Source organism: Peromyscus maniculatus, chromosome 2 (assembly GCF_049852395.1).
Source record: "Peromyscus maniculatus bairdii isolate BWxNUB_F1_BW_parent chromosome 2, HU_Pman_BW_mat_3.1, whole genome shotgun sequence".
NCBI classification, from domain to species: Eukaryota; Metazoa; Chordata; class Mammalia; order Rodentia; family Cricetidae; genus Peromyscus; species Peromyscus maniculatus.
The window spans coordinates 143,398,264-143,408,391 of NC_134853.1; positions in this window are offsets into that span (position 1 = coordinate 143,398,264).

The window sequence follows — 10,128 nt, forward strand, 5'->3', positions numbered from 1 at the left end:
GGGTGGGGTGCTGGGGATGCCGATGAATTGGTAGAGTGTGGAGGGAATTCTGGGCCAGGACTATGCATTGAGATCCAATCTCAAAAATAATAATTCATTAAATTGCTTCTTGGGTTGCTGACTCAAGTTTCACAAAAAGCTGTTCAATGAATCCCTGTTTGGATTAGGACAGAATCCCCAACTGTATAGTAGGTCTTTCTTGCCGGACTTTCCCCGGACCCCCAACCCCCAAATAATGACACGGAGACTTATTATTAATTAGGAAAGCTTGGCTTTTAGCTTAGGCTTCTCTCCAACTAGCTCTTATTACCTAAATTAACCTGCTTCTACTAATCTACATTCTGCCACGTGGCTTTTACCTCTCCTCCATTCTGTATGTCTGATTTCCTCTGTACCTCACTGGTGTCTCCTCTCGGACCAGATTCTAACCCCAAGCTCCTCTCTCTGCCAGGCAGTCCTGCCTATTGTCTCCTGCCTAGCTATTGGCCATTCAGCTTTTTGTTAAACCCAATCAGGCACCTCAGCCAGGTGAGGCAAACATAGACACATCTTCACTCACTGTAAACAAATATCCCTCAACACTCAACAGTTTCTGAAATGTCCCTAAACGCACATCTGTCCCCTTGCACTGTGTCTTGATTACAAAATTGTTATTAACTCTTTTTTTTAAAATTTTATTTTAATTTTAACTAAAAATTTTGTAGCCCAGGCTGGCCTCTAACTTGTGATCCTCCTGCCTCTGCCTCTTACCGGCAAATCCTACCGGCGTGCGCCACCACAATCGGCTAATTAACTCTTAAAAATGTTAGCCGGGCGGTGGTGGCGCACGCCTTTAATCCCAGCACTCGGGAGGCAGAGGCAGGTGGATCTCTGTGAGTTCGAGGCCAGCCTGGGCTACCAAGTGAGTTCCAGGAAAGACGCAAAGCTACACAGAGAAACCCTGTCTCGGAAAAAAAAAAAAAAAAAAAGAAATGTTGAAGAAGCCCCATATCTTACCCTGTCAGACATTCAGCCAAGACTCAACTCTTCATGTGAAAATCAGTAAACACAATCATCACATGCACTCTGTCTGTCTGTCTTTCTGTCTGTCTCTCTTTCTCTCTCTCTCTCCCTAACCACGTGAGCTGGCAACCATGGCATGAATGCATGTGGGGGTCATATGACAACATGTGGGAGTTAGTTCTCCTTCCACCACGGAAGTCCTGGGGACCAAACTCAGGTCTTCAGGATTGGTGGCAGGAACTTCTACCCTCTGAACCATCCCGACAGCCCAAGGACCACCACGGATTGTTTTCTGTTTAGTAAGTGACGTTTACTGCTTAATAGACCTTAAATGAACTGTATGAGGAAAAGCAGGGCTTATAGACAGGTGAGTAACTGGCCGTATGTGATTAGGGAACTGTGATCTGACGTTCTCATTAGTGACCGGAAGCGTACACCTCGGGTTTTAAACCACTACATCTTGCTTTTCAGACGCAGGTCTGGGATTCCTGCACGTGGGCTTCAGTGCTGTGATCTGTTCCTGTTGCTTCTAGATGAAAAGACAAGAGAGAAGCTGCTGCTTCCTCAAATTACCCACGTGGCTCTGAGTGGCTGTGACTTCCCGAAGATGAAAAGCGAACACGGCTGCATTTCCCAGTCCGGGGCCCCAGTTTGAAGTACCGGAGACACCCCGATGATGTCCCCTTCTGTTCCGCTGGGGCTGCGGGCCTGGGGAGGGAGCCGAGCTCTCCAAAAGAGTTCCCACAGACAGATGCACTCACAGACAACACCTCTTTCTTCTGTTGTTGTTTCAGACAGAGTCTCACTTTGTAACCCAGGCTGCCCTTGAACTCATTCATGGCAATTCTCCTGTCTCAGCCTCCTGAGTGCTGGCATGAGCCTCTATTTTATTTCAGCTTTTTTTTTTTTAATTCTGTAGTTGAAGACATCTGCACACGCTAGACAAAGTGCTCTGCCTCTAAGCCACAGCCCCAGACTGTTTTGTTTTTTAAGCTTTGTTTTATTTTTAATTGTGTGTCTGTGTGTAGGTATGTGCACATGAATGCAGGGTCCCCCAGAGGCCAGAAGAATGCAGGAGTTGGCACACTTAACCACTGAGCCGTCTTTCTAGCCCCTGCTTATTTTGGTGTCCTGGCTAGTTTTATGTCAACTTGACATGAGCTGAGGAGGGAGCCTCAGCTGAGAAAACGCCTCCGTAAGAGCCAGCTATAGGCAAGCCTGTAGAGGATTTCCTTTTTTTGGGGGGGGGGGGCGCTTCAAGACAGGGTTTCTCTGTGTAGTTTTGGAGCCTGTCCTGGATCTCACTCTGTAGACCAGGCTGGCCTTGAACTCACAGAGATCTGCCTGGCTCTGTGAGTGCTGGGATTAAAGGCGTGCACCACCCCTGCCAGCGAGGTTTTTCTTAATTAGTAATTTACTGGAGAGGGCCCAGCTCATTGTGGGTAGTGCCACCTCTGAGCAGGTGGTCCTGGGTTCTAGAAGAAAGCAGGCGGAGAAGCAGCCCTCCTCCATGGCCTCTGCATCAGCTCCTGTCTCCAGGTTCTCTCCCTTTTAAGCTCCTGTCCTCACTTCCTTCAGTGATGGATGTGGAAGTGTAAGCCAAATAAACCCTTTTGCTTTTAGTCACAATGTTTTATCATAGCAAGCTATAGTAACCCAAACTATGTGCACATCTGTGTGCATGTACATATGCGCATGTATGTATATACATGTGGATGCTGGAGGATGACCTTGGGTGGCATTCTTTAGGAACCATCCAACTTGGTTTTGAGACATGTCTCTCACTGGGACCCAGGGCTTCCGATTAGGCTAATTAGGCTCACCGTCTGACTATCAAGCCCCTGGAATCCTCCTGTCTCTGCTTTACCAGAGTTGGGATTACAAGCACACACAATCCTGCCTGGCTTTTTACATGCTTCTCAGCCCCTAATGAGGCTCTCTATCTACTCAGGCTGCACTTGGCTGTTTTTATTTGAAAACACCCCATTGAGGTATTTCCCTGGTCTCAACTGAACAACATTGTATGTAGATGAGGCTAGCCCTGCTTCCTCTGGCAATGTGCTGAGCTCTAGGCTATCTCTGGTCTTGAGCTGTCAAGAGCTGGTCACTGCTCAAGGCACCAGAGCACATCAAGTGTGCTGGGCAGTTCCACATTGATTGTGACAGCCATTGTTGGACTACCTGGACCATAACTTGTAGGCCAATCTAATAAATTCTCTTTTTAATTGTAAAGATTTATTTATTTTTACCTTATGTGCATTGGTGTTTTGCCTGCATGGATGTCTGTGTGTGGGTGTCAGAAGCCCTGGAACTGGAGTTACAGACAGTTGTGAGCTGTCATATCAGTGCTGGGAATTGAACCTTGGTCCTCTGGAAGAGCAGCCAGTGCTCTTAACCACTGAGCCATCTCTCCAGCCCCATACATGCTCCTCTAATAATATAATAACATGTATGCATTTTTATCTGTCTTTTATCTAGAAAACTCTGACCAATACATGCCCCATTCTCCTTCCATGCTAAATGCCTTGATACAGGCCTCAGGGTGATGGAGCCTGGCAACCATGGCTAAAACCTCCAACAGAAAGCCAACCTCTCTTCCTGACAAGCTGATTCATCTCAGACATGCCAGAGATGCCAGGAGTTGTTCAATCCACAGGGCTGGATGTCTTGGTGGTCCCAACCTGGTGTTGAAGGCCTGGAGGATTACCGGAGAGCTGCTGGTCCTTAGTCTAAGCTGGAAGCCTGAAGAAGCTGCCTCTAATACCAGCAAAGGGGCGACGCAGGACAGATGGACTTGGCAGCCAGAGTGAGGCCAAACAGGCAAAATACAGGCTCCTCCTTCCACGTCCTTTGATCCAGGGACCAGAAGGGGCAGCCCATATTCAGGGTGGGTCTTCCCTCTTCAAATAATCCGATCAAGAAAATCCCTTTAGGAATGTCTGGAGGCTTGTATTGTAGTTGATTCCATGGCCAGTCAAACTGACAGCCAAAATGAACCATCAAAGAGTGTAAGCCTGAGGCATGAACACAGGATGGGGAAGCCACTCTCCTCATCGAGACTGGGGAGAGTGAGCAGGAGGCCAGAGCACAGGGTAGGAAGCTACTCTCCTGATGGCAGCTGGGGAGCAGAGAGAGGCAGACAGGGCCAGGGTCTCAGCAGCTCCTCTTCCCCCAGGAGGCTCCACCACTTACCATGGCACAAGGGGCTTCAGAGGCAAATGGCAGAGGGTGGCTTGGCTTTCTGGGCTGCTGGAGCAGAAGCCTGGCATCTGGGGAGTCTGGGCCATGGAAATGATGTTTCTGTCCACTGTTGGGGAGTCTTGGAGCCCAAGGTATCTGGGGCCAGCTTCTTCCAAAGGCCTCGCAGAGGATCTGCTACTGATGTCTGTCTAGCCTGTCCCTGCAGCTCAGGCTCTGCCAGTGTCTGTATGACATGACGCTCTCTTGTGTGTGTCCACGCCCTGACTTCTTTTACATCTGTGCGGTGCCGAGGTTTGAACCTAAAGTCTACCTTGAACCCACATTCCCAGCCCCTCACTTCCTCCTTCTTTTCTTTTTGGTTTTTCAAGACAAGGTTTTTCTGTGTAGCCCTGGCTGTCCTGGAACTCACGCTGTAGCCCAAGCTGGCCTCGAACTCAGAGATCTGCCTGCCTCTGCCTCCTGAGTGCTGGGACTAAAGACATGCGCTGCCACTGCCCAGCTTGGTCCTTTATTTTATTTTATTTTTTAAATGAAATACTAAGCATGTTAAATCAGGGTCCCAGTCTACTTCTCAGAAGGCCTGTTTCCAAATTAAGTCACGGGGGTGGGGGTGGGGTGGGGAGGTGTCCAGGATGTTCATGTCTGAATTTTGGGGAATGCAACTCACCCCATAACAAAGAATATATGCACATAAGGTTTTATCCATTAAAAACATTTTTTTTTTTTTTTTTTGTCAGTGCTAGGGATAGAACCTCACATAAATCTAAGTGAGCACTCTGCCACTGAGCTATGCTTCAGCCTGGTTTTTCTTTGTTGATAAACATTACTAACATACTCTTTTTTTTCATACTCTTTTTTATTTTGTTTTTTTAAAATTTTGTGTCTTATTGGTGTTTTGCCTGCATTATATGTCTGTGTGAGAGTATTGGATCCTGGAGTTACAGACAGTTGTGAGCTGCCATATGGGTTCTGGGAATTGAACTTAGGACCTCTGGAAGAGCAGTCAGTGCTCTTAACCTCTGAGCCATCTCTCCAGCTCCTTAACATACTCTCCCCTTCCCCCCACCCCAGGGGGGTGCTTATCCTGGATCTCGCTCTGTAGACCAGGCTGGGTTTGAACTCACAGAGATCCGCCTGGCTCTGCCTCCCGAGTGCTGGGATTAAAGGCGTGCGCCACCACCGCCTGGCCTAACATACTCTTTACAGACACTGTGTCCGTATCTTCCCACCAGCAGCAGTGATGATGGCCTCTGTCACACAAATACAGCCCAGGGGTCCCCAGACTTTGATTCCACCCCCCTTTCAGAATGGGAAACCAGACCCAGGGCTTTGTGCATGGGCAGAAAGCACTCTATTGCATGCCCAGTCTCCCACTTCTTCCTTTTTATTTTGAGACAGGGTCTCACTAAGTTGCCCAGGCAGGGTCCTAAGCTTGCTCTGTAGCCCTGGCTGGCTTTGAGATTTCAGTCCCCCAGCCTCAGCTCTGAGTAGCTCTGAGACACACCACGGGCCTCTGTTACCAGGTCTAGCCAGACCTTCTGAGGTTTGCTGAGCTGGTTGGTGAGAAATAGTCTTTCATTGTGAGCCAACTTCTCTTCCCAGTTCTGCCTTGTCTGCCTGAGGCTGGCTCGCACTGTGCCTCGGACTGGTGGCTTTTGTCTGCTGTCCAGTGGCTGTTGAATTACTGGTCTTTTGTGCTCATCAAGTCCCAGGAGCCCTTTTAAGACAAGGGAAATTAGCTGTTAATGAGAGTTTTCAAGTATTTTCTTCTGATAGCTATTTGTTGTTTGACTTTGAATACAGATTTCCGTTCTCTCTCTTAAATAGTAAAAGAATGTTCAGTTTTGGGCTGGAGAGATAGCTTAGTGATTAAGAGCACTGGCTCCTCTTCCAGAGGACCCCGATTCAATTCTCAGCGCCCACATCGCAGCTCACAACTGTCGGTAACTCCAGTTCCAGGGGATCTGACACCCTCACACTAATGCACATAAAATAAAGTTACATAATTATAAAAAAAAAGTTCAGTTTTGCATAGAAATAGATACCTTTCTCTTTGGCGGCTATGGGGGTCATGTGTTATTGAAACCACGGTCCTCATATGCCAGCAAGCACTCCCCCAGTGAGCTGTATCTTGAATCCTTTAGTAATAATAAAAAAAAATCATACTTTATTTGTGTGTGTGAGTGCACATGTGCACACATGGACATGAGTGTAAGTGTGTGTGTGTGTGTGGGGGGTCAGAGAACAACTTTGGGGACTCAATTCTCTCCTTTCACGGTGTGGTTGTTGGGGACTGAACTCAGGTCGTTAGGCTTGGTGGCAAATGCCTTTACCTGTTGAGTTAGCTTGATGCTTCCTCTTTAAAAAAATGTTTATGTGTATACACAGACACACACACACATTTGATTTGATTTTTATTGTGTACTTGTGTCTGTGTTGGTGCAGGAGCGCACCTGCCTTGGCGCATGTGTGGAGGTCAGAGGATAGACCTCAGGAATTGGTTTCTTCCTGTCAAGGCATCCAGAGATTAAATACAGCAGCGCTTTTAGCTGCTGAGCCATCTCAGTGGCCTTTGTTATTTTGTTGTTTGTTTGTGTTGGGGGTGGGGTGGTCTGCTGAGCCATCTCAGTGGCCTTTGTTATTTTGTTGTTTGTTTTGTGGCGGGGGTGGGGGGTGGGGGGTGGGGTGGGGGGTGGGGGTGGGGTGGGGGGGGTAGGGGGGGTTGTGGGGGTGGGGGGTGGTGGTCTGCTGATCCATCTCAGTGGCCCTTGTTATTTTTGTTTGTTTGTTTGTCTTGTGGCAGGAGGCTGGGACAAGAGCTCCTCAGACATACTTTAGCTGAGTTTGACCTTAAACGTCCATCCTCCTGACTCTACTACCCAAGTGCGGGGATTACAGGCAATTCACCACCGCACCAGGCATTGATTTTTTTTTTTTTAAATTTGTTGCCTTTAATCAATAATCCCTTATGGGTATAAAAGCAATTTAGAATTATTTACCATGGGGAATGACTCTGGGGTAGGCTGTGGTGTACCGTACTGCATGTATCAGTGGACAGGATAGCGCGAGTCTCCTGACAAATGCAGATTCCCCAGGGGGTCAATTGGAAAGAGTGATAAAGAAGGGCTTACCAATTGATTAAAATGTAGAAACAGAGGTTAGTGCTACCCATAAAGGCAGGATCCCAGCTACTGTCCTGGAGCCTCCAGCTTCAGGAAAGGTGTCTGGGATTCCCACGCTGACCTATCACATGGTCAAACTGACTTTACCTCTCTCTGGGGCTTTTCTCTTACTTACAAGTGGATAATAATAGAGAGGTTTCGGAGTGCCTGAAGCTTTTGCAACTGAGGAGTGTGTCTTACGATTATTATAAAAATAGAGCTGGAGTTGTAGCTTAAGGGCAGAGCATTTGCCTAGTATAAAGAGGCCCATTCATTGAACCCTAGGATTGCCAAACAAAACTAAAAGTACAACAATAGCTTGTACAAAACCCTGGATTCAATTCTTAGTACTGAAAAACAACAACAAACAACAAAAAAACAAAAACCAAAACCAAATGGGAGTGGGAGGCACTGGAGAGACGGCTTAATGATTAAGAGCATTGGCTATTCTAGCGGAGGACCGGGGTTCAATTCCCAGCACCAGCATGGTGGCTCCCAACTGTCTGTAACTCCAGTTCCAGGAGATCTGACACCCTCTTTCAGCTTCTGCAAGTTCCAGGCACACACATGGCACACAGACACACATGCAGGCAAAACACGCATACATAGAGGATAAAATAATAAATTCTTAAAAATGGGGCTGGGGATGCGGCTCGGTTGGTGGATTGATCACCGAACATATGTGAAGCCCTGGGTTCCACCCGCAACACAACAAATACTAGACATAGGGGTGTAGTCTTGCAGTCTTAACATGTGGAGATGGAGGCAAGAGGATCAGGAATTCAAGGTTATCTTTAGCTACATTTGTGAGTTTGGGGCTAGCCGAGGCTACATGAGACCCTGTCTCAAAAAAAGAAAAAAAAAAAGTAACTATGAAGTTAAACCTTCCCCCTTCCCTGACTTAAATGCCCCCAGCTTCATTACTAGCCATCTGATGGTAGCTTTGGAAGTGTGGGACCAGCTCCTGGTTGTTGACTCTGTCCATCTAAAGTGTACAAGAAGCATAACCTTACATGCGGTAGCTTGCCTGGAGTAGTGATGCTTAGCATGCTAACACTCCCCAGTTCAAGGATCTGGCAGACACCTTCCTGCAGTCATCCTTGAAGGGTGTCTTTCTAGCAGGTCCAGGTATGGTGGGGAGGGTACCCATCTGCTTCTCTTTGATTTTCAGATCTGTGATCATCTGTCCTTCACGGGCCAGGACTCTGGCGTCCCTCTCTGTCCCCTCTAACCTTCAGCTCTCTTCTGCTTTGAGGTTGCTCAGGGATGCTTGGAAAGGAGGTCCGTGCTGGGGGGCCCAGCAGCTCTACCCTAGGCATGGCAGATGTGCTGCTTTCTGAGGAGGGGCAAGGAACCATGGTAGCTGGAAGCATGGCTAGAAGCTGTGTTCTCCTTAGCTGCAGAAGGCAGAGCAGAGAATAGTAGATTCTCTGAGAACTGGTGTGGGGAATTGCTAAGGTCTCTGGTGGTGTCTGACACCCCGTGCAGGTTAGCTATTCACCAAGGTTACCAAGGCATTGTTGTTCCTCATTCATGGGGACACAGAGGTTCCAGACCCACTGGCTGGCTGCATCCTGGCCGCCAGACCATGCTTCCTTCAGCAGAAGTAGCCAAGGCCCAGAAGGCATGTGTATTCAGCATGCAGAAGATCCAGGTCTCTCTCTCTCTCTCTCTCTCTCTCTCTCTCTCTCTCTCTCTCTCTCTCTCTCTCTCTCTCTCTCTCTCTCTCTCTCTCTCTCTCTCCAGGGTCTTTCTATGTAGTCCTGGCTGTCCTGGAACTCACTCTGTAAGACCAGGCTGGCCTCAAATTCAGAGATCCGCCTGCCCCTGCCTCCTGAGTGCTGGGACTAAAGGCGTGCGCCACCACCGCCTGGCATGAGACAGGTTTTGACTGAAGGTTTGCCGTAACTTTATAGTAAGGGTGCTGTTCCAGAGGAATATGGCCCCAGGGTGCATCTCTGGAGGTACAGTGTGATTGGAGGAAGTGATAGCTGAAGAGGTTTCTCACTTCTGTTTGTCGTATGTTTGAAGAAACGGGGAGGGACACAGGACCTGGGGACACTGTCTTTTGATGGAAGACTCAGAGGGGCAGAGCTAGGAGTAACCATGTAGCTTTGCCTTGCACCCATCAAGATAGTGTGTGTGTGTGTGTGTGTGTGTGTGTGTGTGTGTGTGTGTGTGTGTGCAAGGACCAACTCTGCCAGGCAGTTCTATCTCATCATGTGAAGGATTGTCCTCAGAGGTAGTGAACTCCCCAATGCGGGGGCGGGGGCAGGCATGCAAAAATAAGGAGAACAGGGTTCCTGGCTGTAGTTCTGTTTTCTACTCATAAAAACCCCTGTTAGGTAACTATACACGTGAGTGTCAACAAGTACGGAGTCCACAGTTCTTCTATTTGAAAGTCCTCTTCACAAATAAACTATGAAACCAGGACTAACTTACAATCCATGTAGATTTTTAAGGAAGATGATGTCATTCTTTCAGAAGGCTTTTATTTTTATTTTATGGGGAGAGGTGCTTTGTCTGCATATATGTCTGTGTACCATGTGCCTGGCAGAGAGGCCAAAGGAAGACATCAGATCCCCCGGAACTGGAATTACAGAGGTTTGTGAGCGGCTGCGTGGGGGCCGGGAAATTGAACTCAGGTTCTCTGGAAGAGCAGCCGGTGCTCTTCACCCCACTGAACAATATTTCTAGCTCCCCACTTTTAAAGGAGTCTCGTCCATACCAGGCTGGTCCCTGAACTTTTTATGTTGCCAAAGAT